The sequence below is a fragment of the Musca domestica genome, unplaced genomic scaffold (genome assembly GCF_030504385.1).
Source record: "Musca domestica strain aabys unplaced genomic scaffold, Musca_domestica.polishedcontigs.V.1.1 34, whole genome shotgun sequence".
Taxonomy (NCBI): domain Eukaryota; kingdom Metazoa; phylum Arthropoda; class Insecta; order Diptera; family Muscidae; genus Musca; species Musca domestica.
In genome coordinates this window covers 945,331-960,678 of record NW_026712313.1, presented here as the reverse complement: position 1 = coordinate 960,678, position 15,348 = coordinate 945,331, and the positions used below count along the sequence as shown (strand labels likewise).

At 35.9% G+C, this 15,348-nt stretch overlaps 1 protein-coding gene across 1 annotated transcript in view; it reads right to left on the bottom strand.

Moving 5' to 3' along the window:
- Window positions 1-15,348, bottom strand: part of LOC101889377 (titin) — a 113,527-nt gene that overhangs the window by 73,314 nt on the left and 24,865 nt on the right. The gene's annotated exons all lie outside the window — the stretch shown is intronic.

Here is a 15,348-nt window from a genome sequence, read left to right as displayed (position 1 = left end):
TAGACCTATAAACGTGGATTTTTTAAACAAATTTTCAGAGGCACCCATAGACCTATAAACGTGGATTTTTTAAACAAATTTTCAGAGGCACCCATAGACCTATAAACGTGGATTTTTTAAACAAATTTTCAGAGGCACCCATAGACCAATAAACGTGGATTTTTTAAACAAATTTTCAGAGGCACCCATAGACCTATAAACGTGGATTTTTTAAACAAATTTTCAGAGGCACCCATAGACCTATAAACGTGGATTTTTTAAACAAATTTTCAGAGGCACCCATAGACCTATAAACGTGGATTTTTTAAACAAATTTTCAGAGGCACCCATAGACCTATAAACGTGGATTTTTTAAACAAATTTTCAGAGGCACCCATAGACCTATAAACGTGGATTTTTTAAACAAATTTTCAGAGGCACCCATAGACCTATAAACGTGGATTTTTTAAACAAATTTTCAGAGGCACCCATAGACCTATAAACGTGGATTTTTTAAACAAATTTTCAGAGGCACCCATAGACCTATAAACGTGGATTTTTTAAACAAATTTTCAGAGGCACCCATAGACCTATAAACGTGGATTTTTTAAACAAATTTTCAGAGGCACCCATAGACCTATAAACGTGGATTTTTTAAACAAATTTTCAGAGGCACCCATAGACCTATAAACGTGGATTTTTTAAACAAATTTTCAGAGACACCCATAGACCTATAAACGTGGATTTTTTAAACAAATTTTCAGAGGCACCCATAGACCTATAAACGTGGATTTTTTAAACAAATTTTCAGAGGCACCCATAGACCAATAAACGTGGATTTTTTAAACATTTTTTCAGCGGGACCCATAGACCAATAAACGTGGATTTTTTAAACATTTTTTCAGCGGGACCTATAGACCAATACACGTGGATTTTTGAAACATTTTTTCAGCGGGACCCATAGACCAATAAACGTGGATTTTTTAAACATGTTTTTTTTTTTTAATTTGTCCACCGCTCTTACTTTCCATTCACTTAAATATCTTTCCTGCTCTCTGAGCCCCCTCCATTTACATTCACTTGCCGATCAATGGCATCGAAAGGGAAAGAAATACAATTGTACAACAAAACACAAAACAATTCCATCGCAAAAAAATAAAAAACAAACGAAATGACGAAATAAATTCGACAAAAAAAAAAATTATTTACATACCTATAGCCCAGCAAAGGTTATATTCACTTTTTCTTTTCTTTCTGTCTTTCATTGTTTTTTTTTTTACTTTTTCGGCTTTCATTTGTCCATGTGTTGTTTGTAACCAAAATAATGTTGAAACCCAATTAGAAATGCAAATGTGAACCGGTGGACCCCTAAATCAGCTCACATGGCCATTCTCAACTACACACAGCCATACACACACACATGGACAGACCTAACTAATTCATCATCATCGTCATCGTAGTCATTATTGTTTAATTAACACCTTCAGTTATGGTGGTCGTTTGTTGGGCATTTGGTTGAAGGGTCTTTAACCTTTTTAGCCAGCAATCGATCTAGTCTTCATTACATAGATACTTAGGTGTATCGGTGTGCGTGTTTCGTGACACATTGGTGATAAAAATAACCGGGAATGGCTGTTATGGGCCAAACAACAACATGGAAAATAAAGTCAAAACTGTTAGAGTCAAATTGTTGAATTTGCTGAAAAGTTATTAGCCAAATAAAATTCTGGGCATATGGGGAACAGTAAGGTGGGTCGAGGAACTCTGCAAAAGAACTCTAAAACCTAAGATCTGTAGTTGTTCTTTTGTCTACAGAAGACTTGTCTACTGTCTATAGAAAATTTGTAAAGGGTCTTCTGTCTATAGAAGATCTGTAGGAGGTCTTCGCACTATAAAGTACCTCTAGGAGTTCTTCGGTCTATAGAAAACCTGTAGAAGGTCCTCTATCTATAGAAGACCTCTAGGAGGTTATTTATCTATAGAAGACCTCTAGGAGGTCATCTATCTATAGAAGACCTCTAGGAGGTCATCTTTTTATGGAAGACCTGTAGGAGGTCTTCTATCTATAGAAGACCTGTAGGAGGTCTTCTACCTATAGAAGACCTGTAGGGGGTCTTCTATCTATAGAAGACCTGTAGGAGGTCTTCTATCTATAGAAGACCTGTAGGAGGTCTTCTATCTATAGAAGACCTGTAGGAGGTCTTCAATCTATAGAAGACCAGTAGGAGGTCATCTTTTTGTAGAAGACTTGTAGGAGGTCTTCTATCTATAGAAGACCTCTAGGAGGTCTTCTACCTATAGAAGACCTCTAGGAGGTCTTCTACCTATAGAAGACCTGTTGGAGGTCTTCTATCTATAGAAGACCTGTAGGAGGTCTTCTACCTATAGAAGACCTGTAGGAGGTCTTCTACCTATAGAAGACCTGTAGGAGGTCTTCTATCTATAGAAGACCTGTAGGAGATCTTCTTTCTATAGAAGATAGAAGTATTGAAGTATTAGAAGATAGAAGTATTGGTTCCTGTGTAGGTCCACTATTGGCAGCATGCTACTATTACGTCTAAAAAAAACCTATAGAAGACCTTTAGGAGGTCTTCCATCTATAGAAGACCTGTAGGAGATCTTCTATCTATAGAAGAACTGTTGGAGGTCTTCTATCTACAAAATACCACTAGGGAGTCATCTATGTATAGAAGACCTGTAGAAGGTTTTCTGTCTATAGAAGGCCTGTAGGAGGTCTTCTGTCTATAGAAGACCTATAGGAGGTCTTCTATCTACAAAACACCTGCAGCAAGTCTTTTATCTATAGAAGACTCTATCTATAGAAGACCTGTAAGAGGTCTTCTATCTCTTGAAGAGATTGTATTCTATCTATTGTAGGAGATTGTCTATCTATAGAAGGCCTGTAGGAGGTCTTCTATCTTTAGAAGACCTGTAGGAGGTCTTCCATCTATATAAAACCACTAAGGGGGTCCTCTATCTAAAGAAGACCTGTAGGAGGTCCTCTATCTAAAGAAGACCTGTAGGAGGTCTTCGAACTTTGGAAGCTCTGTAGAAGGTCTTCGGTCTATAGAAAACCTAAAGAAGGTCTTCGGTCTATAGAAGAGCTACAGATGGTCTTCTATACATAGAAGACCTGTAGAAGGTCTTCGATCTATAGAAGACGTGACCTAGGAGACCTGTAGGAGGTCTTCTATCTATAGAAGACCTGTAGAAGATCTTCTGTTCATAGAAGACCTGAAAAAGGTCTTCTGCTTATAGAAGATCTGTAGAAGGTCTTCTGTTCATAGAAGACCCATAGAAGGTCTTCAGTCTATAGAAGACCTGCAGAAGGTCTTTGGACTATAAAAGGCCATTAGAGGGTCTTCCGTTTATAGAAGACTTTTAGAAAGCCTTCGAACTATAGAAGAGCTTTAAAAAGTTGGTTGTTGGAAGACCTGTTGAAAGTTATCTATCTATAAAAAGTCTTCTGGCTATAGCAGACCTTTTACAGGCCTTCCATCTATAGAGCCCTTAAACAAGTCGATTGTCTCTGGAGGACCTTTTATTGGTCCTCTATCCCGAGAAGTCCTATAAAAGTTACATTGAAGTGATTTATTTAATTTTATTCTTCTCCTCCACGACCTTTACCCACCTCAATGCTCATTTGTATGCTAATTAGTTAGACAAACATACACACATAATCTGGCATATATATTTACATACAGACATCGGAGCCTATTCCTCATACGAAAAACAGCAAGCCACACCAAACACCATATCAAAAATGTCAGTGTCAGCAGCAACAGGTCTTCTATTTAATTTATTTGGATTCTTGTTGTTATTGTTTATGAGCGAAAAATATCCGCATTTAAATAAAATACCAGCAACAACAACAACAACAACTAAAAATAAAATGTCTTAAATTTATTCCAAGAACTAACAGACGGACTGCGACTAACTGCTTTATCAGCAACATTTCTAAAACGACTGAATGCAGATGGTATTCGAAGAGTGGGAAAAAATGTGTCGATTATTGCAGATTTTGATTTTTTGCTGGGAGAAGTATTGAAGTGTTGGCAAATAATTTGTGAAAAAAATTAAAAAAAAAAATCAAATTTTCAGAATAATTTTTTGAAAAATTAAAACCGGCTTATTACCTCTCATTACCAAGGATTAGCATTTTCATGTAAATTATTGTGACAACTTTTAAATTTGTGATAATTAACTTAAAATTTATTTTAAAAATATTATAATAAATCTTGACGTTTAATTTTTGGCTTAATTTCAATTTTATTGCAATTTTACATAAAACCGGACTTTTCTGTGGATGCTGTTGCTCTGAGAGGTTGATAACCCATAATGTTTTTGTTTTTTTGTGCGGATTTCAGACAAAATAAATTAACGCTATTACGCTTTATGGTCTTGTAATGTTGCATATAATTATATTCGAAAAAAACCGGTATTTAGAAATAAAGAAAGACTGCTTGCTCTCTCCTGGTGCTCAAAGGATGAAAATACCTTTTTTATTGCCAGTGTCACATAAATTATCTACAAATGATTTGGAAATAAAAATAAAAACAATTTCTAAATAAATTGTTATTTTAAATTTGTTGTGGTAATCGAATTGGTATTCATATTTCAGGTCCAGGAAAAACTGAAGAACAAATATAATCAAGTAAAAATGACATTATTTTTAGAAGGCAAGACACGAGGAGGGCATACCGTGCTTATTAAAATTTTTAATAATATTTAAAAATTATTTTTAAAGTTAAATGCTACAAAAGGGGCTTCTATAAAATGTGTCTCTACAGAAATTACAAGTTTCGAAATTCGAAAAAAGAAACTTGTGTTTGCGACCAGTTATTTGAAAATCGAAACAATGACAGAGATAATTGGAAACAAGTAAAAAAGCTGTACGTTCGGCCGGTCCGATCTTTGAATACCCTCCACCATTTGGAACGAATTGGGCAATTATCAAATAAATAAAATCCGTTAAAAATTCTGTTAAAATCTTAAAAATACTAAATGATGCCGTCATATTAGGGTCTAAACGGCGACGTCGACCTCCATAGGCAACTAAGCCTAAATCGGTGTATAATGTAGCTAAAATCAACAAAGTACAGAATATCGGGAGGCATCGTTATATGAGGGCTATACGAAAATGTGGACCTGCACAGACAATTTTCTTCCATAGGCTGTAGTATCTGTTATGAACTTCAAATACCAAATTTACGGCGAATAATGTCTCTAAAATCATCAAAATACCGAATATCGGGGGGTACCCTTATATGGGGGCTATACGAATACGTGGACCTGTACAGACCATTTTCTATCTTAGGCTGTAGTATCCATTTCGACCTTCAAATACCAAATTGGAAATAATTCCGGTAAATAAGTTTCTAAAATCAACAAAGTACCGAATATCGGAAGGCACCATTATATGAGGGCTATACGAAGACGTGGACCCGCACAGACAACTTTTTGCTTTAGGCTACAGTATCCATAACGAACTTTAAACTCCAAATTTGAAATAATTCCGGTGAATAATGGCGCTAAAATCATCAAAATACCGAATATCGGGAGGTACCGTTATATGGGGGCTATAGCAAAACGTGGACCTAAATGGCCCATTTTCAATACCAAAGGTCCTGCAGACATAATATACATTTGAATAAAATTTTATCCATCTACTTCATTTCGTTCGGAAGCTAGAGTGATTGCCACAGACGGATAGATGGCCGGACATCGCTAACTCGACATAGAATTTTATGCTGATCAAGAATATATATACTTTGCGGGGTCTAAAATGTATATTTCGAGGTGTTACAAACGGAATGACAAACTTAATATACCCTATATATACATACTATGGTGGAGGGTATAAAAATGGAAAAAATCTAAGAAAATTGCAATTTTGGAATTTCAAAAAAAAAATGAAAACAGCGCCCTATTATTCGAAAGGCGAATAATGACAGAGGTATTAAAAGAGAGATTTGCAGTATTTGAAAAAAATCGGAAAACCCCTAAGAAAATTGCAATTTTGGAATTTCGAAAAAAAATGAAAACTATGCCCTAGTGTTCGAAAGGTGAAATATGGCAGAGATATTCAAAGAGAGATTTGCAATAATCGGAAAAAATGTAAGAAAATTGCAATTTCGAAATTTCGAGAAAAAAATGAAAACTATGTCCTAGTATTCGAAAGGTGAAATATGGCAGAGATACTCAAAGAGAGATTTTATTAAAAATCTCTCTAAAAAAATCAGAAAAAATCTAAGAAAATTGCAATTTTAAGTTTCGAAAAAAATTGTATCTTTTTAAATAAAATCGAATCAAAAACCCCATAGAGATATTGAGAAAAGTTAATTGACACAAGTTAGCACAAATTGAGCACAAATCGGCACCACATTCTTTTGTTGAAATTTTGCAAAATTGCGATTTTCTTAAAAAAATACTACTTTCGCGAACTAGGGATATCTCAATAACGGTTAGAGATATTTCGTTAACTTGAGCAAATAAATTTAGCACATGTAGCCGGATGTGTGCAAAAATTGTGTCCGGATTTTGAACTTCAAAAATGTAAAAAAAAGATCCATCGAAAAACACCGATTAATGGAACCGTTGTATTGGAGCTATACGAAGACGTGGATCTGCATAAGCAATTTTCCACCACAGCCTGTTGTATTGATTTCGAATTTCAAATACGAAATTTGAAACAATGTCGGTGAATAATGTTAGTGTTAGTAATCATCCGAATACCGAATATTAGGAGGTATCATTATATGGGAGCTGTGGGCCTGCATATGCAATTTTTTGTTATAGGCAGTACCACACATTATAAACTTAAAATATGAAATTTGAAATAATTCCGGTAAAAACGGTCGCTAAAATTATCTAAATAACGAATATTAGGAGGTACGGTTATATGGGTGCTATGCGAAGACTTGGATCTGCATAGACAATTTTTTGTCCTTGGCTGTAGTAACCATTACGAACATCAACTACGAAATTAAAAAAAAAAAATTGGTGGATAATGTCGCTGAAATCATCAAAATACCGAATATTAGGAGGTACGGTTATATGGGGGCCGTAAGAAGACATGAACCAGAATATGCGATTTTTTGTCATAGCCTGTACTGCCTATTAGGAAATTTGAATACAAAATTTTGAAACAATTTTGGTAAAAAATTTAGCTAACATCATCAAAATACCGAATATTGGGAGGTACGGTTTTATGGGGCTATATGAAAACGTAGACCGACATGGCCCATATACGAACTTAACCTGCGTACTGGTAAAATGCACATGTGTACATAATGTTGGTCTTCTATCTCAATTCGTTCCAAAGATAGCGTTAGAACAGATAGACGGACATCGCCAAATCGACTTAGAATTTTACGCTGATCAAGAATACATACACTTCCTTGGGTCAAACATGAGTATTTAGAGGAGTTCCAAACGGAATGACAAAGTTAATATACCCTCCATAGCATGGTGGAGGGTGTAATAAATGAAAATTGGAAAAATTCGAGTTCATGAATTTTTAGAATTTTCTGGTTTCGAGATATTAAAAACACTTTTTCAAGAATTTTTTTGATCTAATTTTTTGGGTTCCTTAGTGTCTTATCGAATTCCGAATCACTGTGTGAGACGAACTTTCACAACGACTGCAGACACGCCCTCTATATATATATATATTTTTTTTTTTTTGCCTTAAATAATTTAGTTATTAATTTTCTTTGCTTTTGATTTTTCACTCTGATATCGAATAATGTCACAACAATTTTTTTGAGGAAGCCAAGCAAATTGAGTTTTTTTTCCTGGAAAACTTCTTTGGAAATCGTATGGATTTCACACGAAATTATTATGAAAAATAAACAAATATGTAATTCATTCTCTGTTTTTGGGGAGAAACTAGAACGAAAATTGCAATCACTCAGTTATGAAGCAAAACAAAAATTGCAACAAAAAAGTAGAAGAGAACACACAACCAGACAGAGGAATGACAGCAAATGAGGCAATAATTTCCAATAGACATGGATGGGAGCGAAAAAAAAAACAGTCAAAGGTATTTTTGTATATATGTAGATAAATATAGAAAATATGTATATAGATGTGTGTGTATGTGTGTATATGTATGTATGGTGTGTATCAAGAAAACAAAGTACATAATAAGCAACAAAACGCCAATATAAAAAATATATAAACGTCAACAATAAACAGTAGAAGAAAATAATAATAATAAAAATAATGACAATAAATGACAACAAAATGAGGTATTCATTCTTGGCTACAATAGCAACAATAACAACAGCAACTAAAGTAAATAGTCAGAAATAACAAAAAAAGCAGTAAGGAAAGGTCAAAAGTGGGGCGGGGCTGACTATATGATACCCTACACCACCATCATTGTTGTGGAATACACATTATGCATTTGAGGTACTTCACAGGGTGAGATAAAAAACTGCATCAAATTTTATTGAATGAAAGCAAAAAAAAATCGAAAAAGGCATTAAATTTTAGAATAAGTTTAGATTTGCTCGAATTGGTCACCTTTGGCACGAATTATGGCCTTCAAATGGCCAATGAAACCATCACACGCTGCCGGAATGTTGCTTTGCGGTATAATGGCCCATTCCCGGCGAAGCGCTTGCTTGAGGTGATCGACACTTTGGTATTTTTTAGTGCCAACCTTGCTTTCCAAAATACTCCAGGCACAATAGTTCAACGGATTGGTATCCGGAGATTTTGGTGGCCATTGTGCGCTGGAAATGAAGCGAGGAACCTCATTTTGTAACTATTCTTGGTTGGCCGTGTTGAGTGCGATGGTGCTGAGTCCTGTTGGAATGTCCAAGGTCTGCGGATAAAATGTTTGCGTGCCCAAGGCTTCAATACACCCTCCAGAATATTTTCCCTATAATATTCGGCATTTATTCTAATGCCACGGGCGATAAATACGAGCGAAGACGACCATCGGCTGTTATTGCGGGCCACACCATCACCATGGCCGGCGCTTAACTCGCCAACCGAAAGTGCTGACCTCTTTGACAAGTAAACACGATCATTTTGTTTGTCTACAAACTGCTGGACAACGAATATTTTCTCGTCGGAGACAACCAAATTCGGCAGTGCGCCACTTTTGGCCAAGCGAAGCAGCTCTTTTGCTCTTTTGAGTCTAGGGGACAAAAAAGATTTATTCACATGCTGGAGTGCCCTAACGAACGATAGCCACTTGTGGTTTTCCAGCCAAATATAAAGAAATCACAGAATCACGCTTGAATTCCATCACGAATAACTTTTTTTCTGGAAAATTCTCACCAAAATGCTTTGGTACGCTTGTAAACAATATAATGAGCTATCACTTGAATAATTTTAACAGCTGTCGGACGAGTAGCTTAGAAATGACAGCAGTCTGAAGTTGGTTGCAGTTTTTTCATTTCTCCCTGTATATGGGAGCCTTATCCAACTCTGATCCGATCTCGATAAAATTTGACAGAGGTATTTTTAAACTCCCTAAGTTCTTGTAGAGTGCATATACGCATGTGAAGGACTTAAAACCACAAATCGGATGAAACATATATATGGGAGCTATATCTATATTTGAACCGATTTTCACCAAATTTGAAGCATTTGTTTCTATGATAAATTCAGTCGTAATTACCAAGATTTAGTTTATTTGGGTTGATATTAGCCACTTGGTCAACAATAAACCTGATATCGGATAAAGATATATGTGGCGTCTATATCCAAACCAGAACCGATCTTGACAAATTTTTAGGCATTTATTTCTGAGCTGTATCTGATATCACTCTCGTGGAGTGCATATTATGCCTGTGAGGTACCTAAAAACGGATGAAACATATATATGGGAGCTATAGCTATATCTGAACCGATGAACTGAAAATACGTCGAAAGTGCCAAAATGCAGGTCATTTGTTCTTATATTTTCTATTTGTTGCACAATAAACCTGGTATCGACCAGAGATATATATGACAGCTACATCCAAATCTGATCCGATCTTGATAAAATTTAGCAGGGGTATTTTGGATCAGTATCTGATGCTCAATATCAAATATCATTGTTTGTGGAGTGCATATTACACATGTGCATTTAAAGTACTTATTTTTAGGATGGATTCAGTCGGATATGCCAAAACCCAAGTAATTTTGACTAATATTGATCATTTGGCCCACAATTAACCCGAAATCAGTTGAGGATATATATATGGGAGCTATATCTAAATTGGACCCGAGTGCATATTTGATTTGGAGTGCATATTACGCATGTGAGGGACATAAAAACTCAAATCGGATGAAACATATTTATGGCAGCTACAGTTATATCTCAACCGATTTCCATCTAAATTTTGAAGTACTTGTTTCTAGAATAAATTCATTCAGAATTGCCAAGATTCAATTCATTTGGGCTGATATTAGCCATTCGATGCACAATAAACCTTATATCGGATAAAGATATATATGGGAGCTATATCCAAATCCGATTCGATTTCGATAAAACTTGCAAGATGTGTTTTTGAGCGTCATAAGTAATCTGGTACCAAATATCATTCATGTGGAGTGCATATTATGCATGTGAGGGACTTAAAACCTCAAATCGGATGAAACATATATATGGGAACTATAGCTATATCTGAACCGATTTTCACTAAATTTGATGTACTTACTTCGAGGATGAATTCAGTCGGATGTGCCAAAATTCAGTCCATTTTGGCCAATATTAGCCCATTGGCGCACAATAAACCTGAAATCGGATAAAGGTATATATAGGAGCTATAGCCAAATGTAAACCGATTTTCACCAAATGTGAAGTACTTGCTTCTGGGCTGAATTCCGTCGGAATTGTCAAAATTTAGGTCAATATTAGCCATGTTGTGCACAAATAGCACGAAACGGATAGACGGACATACATGCATAAATCGACTCAGAAAGTGATTTTATGAAGATCCTCAAAAAAGTAACTATGGGTCTATCTCGCTTCCTTCTCTATGTTACAAACAAATGCACAAGGACATAATACCCTTACCTCCGTGTGGTGTAGGGTATAAACACACACACCCGAGCAACAACAAAGGCCTATTAACAAAATGAATTCAACACGCGAGGGTGATATGGAAAATTAGGTGAAATGCATTGGCCCGAACGGGCAATTATTCATCTCGGCGAACAGGCAGACAAAAAACCAACCATGCAATCACTAAGACAGTCAGTCAGTAATTCAGTTAGTCAGTAAGTCAACCACCATCCCTATACATCCATTATAGCACAATTTTTATTGTTGTCACGTCAGTGATTTAACAACAACAAAACTGCAATATTTTTTTTCGAAAAAAAGTTAAATTCATTCACGCAGTCAGTAGTAGTACCCAGTTAATAGACTCGATCAAATTAGCCAAAGGGGTAAACACACACACATGGAAACGATTTAAAAGCCCATTTCAACCGGAGGGACAGACCAACTGCCAGAGTACACTTGAAATTTAATTGCACTTGAACAATACAATGAAAAAAATATAACATTAATGTAAACAAAATAAAAAACAAATATGAAAAAATAATAATTGTAAATAATAATTACACTGGTTTACAACAATTATCCCCCCCCAACGAGTTAATTATGATGTGGTGTGATGTAGTTATTTTTTTTTTCTTTTTATACCCTACAACACTACGTGTTGGTGGTATTATAAGTTTGATTGGGCCAAAAATTATGTAACACCTCGAAATATTGGATTCCCACATAGGAATGTATATATGGATCTTCCTATCTCGCCGAGCTGAGTCGATCTAGCTATGTATGTCCGTCCGTCCGTCCGTCTGTCCGTCTGTCCATGTTAATTTGTAATCACTCTACAGGTCGCAATTATGGTCCGATCTTCACGAAATTAAAAATGAAGGTGGGGTTAAGGCCAGAATAGAACTCTATTTCTTTTGGAGATGATCGCATAATATATAGGGGTCGAAATGGACCAAAAAAAATTTTCCTGATTTTGCAGTTGCTCTACAGGTCGCAATTATAGACCAATCGAAGCGTAAGTTAGCATGGGACTAGAGCTTACGGCTGGGCAGAAGCCTTCCAATTTTGATGGTCATTGGGTTATATTAAGTGGGTGAAATAGACCATAATATTTTTTATTAAATAATAGTCAAATTTTCCGTTACACCGCGAATATTTTTAATCCCGGCGAAATCGCAAATAGACAAACAGGTCAATTCTAACCGTTACGTAGATGCCGAGAGTAAATATATCGGATATATATAGCGAAATATATACAATGTGTATGTACAAAGGAAAGGGATGTTAGCTAGAACGCTTATATCTCAAGAATGGCTGGACCGATTTTGACAAATTTTGTCAATTCAGAATTTCCTCTTGCCATAAAAGAATAAAATCTAAAAAAATGGCATAAAAATATACCAATAATGGTGTTAATATAGATTTTGTAGTATTTGGTGACATTTTTTTATTTTTTCATATTTTTTTTATCGCGTGCGATTTTTTCAATTTGACTTCAAATATTGATGTTTATATTTTGTAATTTTTTTCACCTTACAACACAGGTTGGGATAATGTATACAGATTGCAATTATCGTCCGATCCTCACAAAAATTTTCACAAGGGTAGGTTTAGGCTCACAAGGGCTAGGCTTATTGCTTTCTACGATGTCCACAATATTTTAAGAGGTTGAAATGGACCAACAACTAAAAATTTTCCTGATTTTGAAGCCATTACAAAGGTCACAAATATAAAACAAAGGACACGAACTCTCGCATGAAGTTAGAGTTTAAGACAGTGGGTAGAATGGACCACTAATTTTGTGGGAAGAAATACCAACATTTCCATTATACCGAAACACTGAAAATAACTTACAGGCAATATCCAAAATATACAAAAGGCGAATTTCTGCTGATTTCGTTGGGGCCTCTTGCTTTTGGAGATGACGAGACGAGATTTAAGGACAGGGAAGAATTGTAGCATTTTGGTGGACCATTCAATTATATTTAGCTGTAAAATGGACCACAAGAACTAACAGCATGACGGAGTGCGTAAATATTGGGTAAATGTCCCTGGTCAAAATGCTAAGGGTAATATCTGGGCAGTGTTCCGTGACATAATTTCAAAAGAGAAATCTTTAGACATAAAGGGGCTTCTAACATACTGTAGTTTTATAGGGTATCACATGGTCGGCCCCGCACGGCTATAGCCCTTGCTTACTTGATTTTTTTGGATTTGTTTGTAAATTGTAAACTAGGTGGGTTTTATACCCTATAGTACTACAAACGGATTTCTAGGAGTAGAAGACCTTGAAAGGAATCTAATGGCAGTAAATTCATTTTAAAGACAATATCTTGTATGTCCTGCAAGTGAAAGGCCTCCTTGAACACTTCAGGACAGAGAATATCGTTTAAAAGTCCTAAATAACTCTTAGGCCTCATATTCCAAGGAAGGCTTTACACGACTTTGGAGGTTTTTTTTTGAGTTTCTCTATAGGTATAAGATACACAGGGAAGGTCCTTTGTATGTCTCGTAGACATTTTATAGGTCTGCTACAAATGGGAGTTTTTTTTAGATCGAAGGTCTGCTCCAGACATTCTGTAAGATGAAGGCCTTTACTGGTTTTCTACAGATTCATAGAGGACTTCAAAACATCTACAAGCATAAGATTTATTTGAATTCTTTTGACAAAGAATGTCATTTCGAAATCTGCCATAGCCTGTTTAAACAATCCAAGGAAGGCTTTACATGTCTTTGTAGACCTTTTTTGGGTCCTTATCTTAAACCTATAAAATATTATGTACTTTGTATGTCTCGTGGACATTTTATAGGTCTCCTATAGATGAAGGTCTTTTATAGATCGAAGGCCTGCAGCAGACCTTCTGTAAGATGAAGGTTTTTATTGGTTTTCTACAGATTCAAGGCTTTTACAAGCTTTTTGTGAATGGATGTAATTTTGGTCTTCAGAAGAAGAAAGTTTTTTTTTAATGGGAGGATTTGGGAGGTCTCCTTGGACAGATCTTCTACCGAAGGTATGCCTTTTGCAGGTCTTTCTGTTATTATGTATATCCTAGAAAAGGAAGGTCTTCTAAAGCCCTCCGAAGCAAAGGAATTTCAAATTAATCTTCTGCAGATGAAACTTCTTTTAGAGGTTTTTCACACATTGGCATCCTTAAATATGCCCTTTTATGGATTATCTATAGATGGAGTGTTTTTCTCCTATATATGGAAATTTTTTTTCTGGTCTTCTTAAAGGTCCTTTATAGATAGAATATATTTAAATAGGTTTTCTAAGAATGCAAGAAATTGTGCATTAGTCTTCTATTAATTGAATTGGATATGGATTGTATGGGCCTTCTGTTGACAAAATATCTTTTACGGTTCCTTAAAAGAGATACGAGGTCTTCAAACTATGAAAGAAGTTAAGAGACATATCATTTATAGATAGAATACGTTTTACTTTATGAAGCGTCATGGTCGCCGCTTCGCAATGGGTGGGTCCCTATTTTCCATTACGAATCTGATCTAGGCCTGCCAAATTTGGACTACATCAACTACTTCATTAACTTTACAGGGTGAGATAAAAAAACTGCAACAAAGTCAAACGCCATAATTTTTACATTTTTGTTTTTAAATTTTATTAAAAAAATCTCTGAAATAGCATCACATTTTAAAATAAGTTTAGATTTGTTCGAATTGGTCACCTTTGGCACGAATTATGGCCTTCAAATGGCCAATGAAACCGTCACACGCAGCCCGAATGTTGCTCTGCGGTATTTTGGCCCATTCCCGGCGAAGCGCTTGCTTGAGGTGAACGACACTTTGGTATTTTTCAGTGCCAACCTTGCTTTCCAAAATACTCCTGACACAATAGTCCAACGAATTGGTATCCGGATATTTCGGTAGCCATTGTGCGCTGGAAATGAAGCAAGGAACTTCATTTTGTAACCATACTTGGGTGGCGCATGCCAAGTGCGATAGTTCTGATTACTGTTGGAATGTCCAAGATCTGGGGCCAAAATGTTTGTGTGTCCAAGGCTTTAATACACCCTCCATAATATTTTCGCGAAAATATTCGGCATTAATTCTGATGCCACGGTTAATTAATATGAGCGGAGAGCGACCATCGGCTCTTATGGCGGCCCAAACCATCACCGTGGCCGGCGCTCGGCGCTTGAGTTCTGGTAGCCAACCGAAGGTGCGCATTTTCAGCTGACCTCTTTGGCAAGTAAACACGATCTTTTTGTTTGTTTACAAACTACTGGACAATGAATGCTTTTTCTTCGGAAAAAACCAAATTCGACAGTTCACCACTTTCGATCAAGCGAAGCAACTCCTTAGCTCTTTTGAGTCTATTTTCTTTCTGTAGCGGTGTAAGT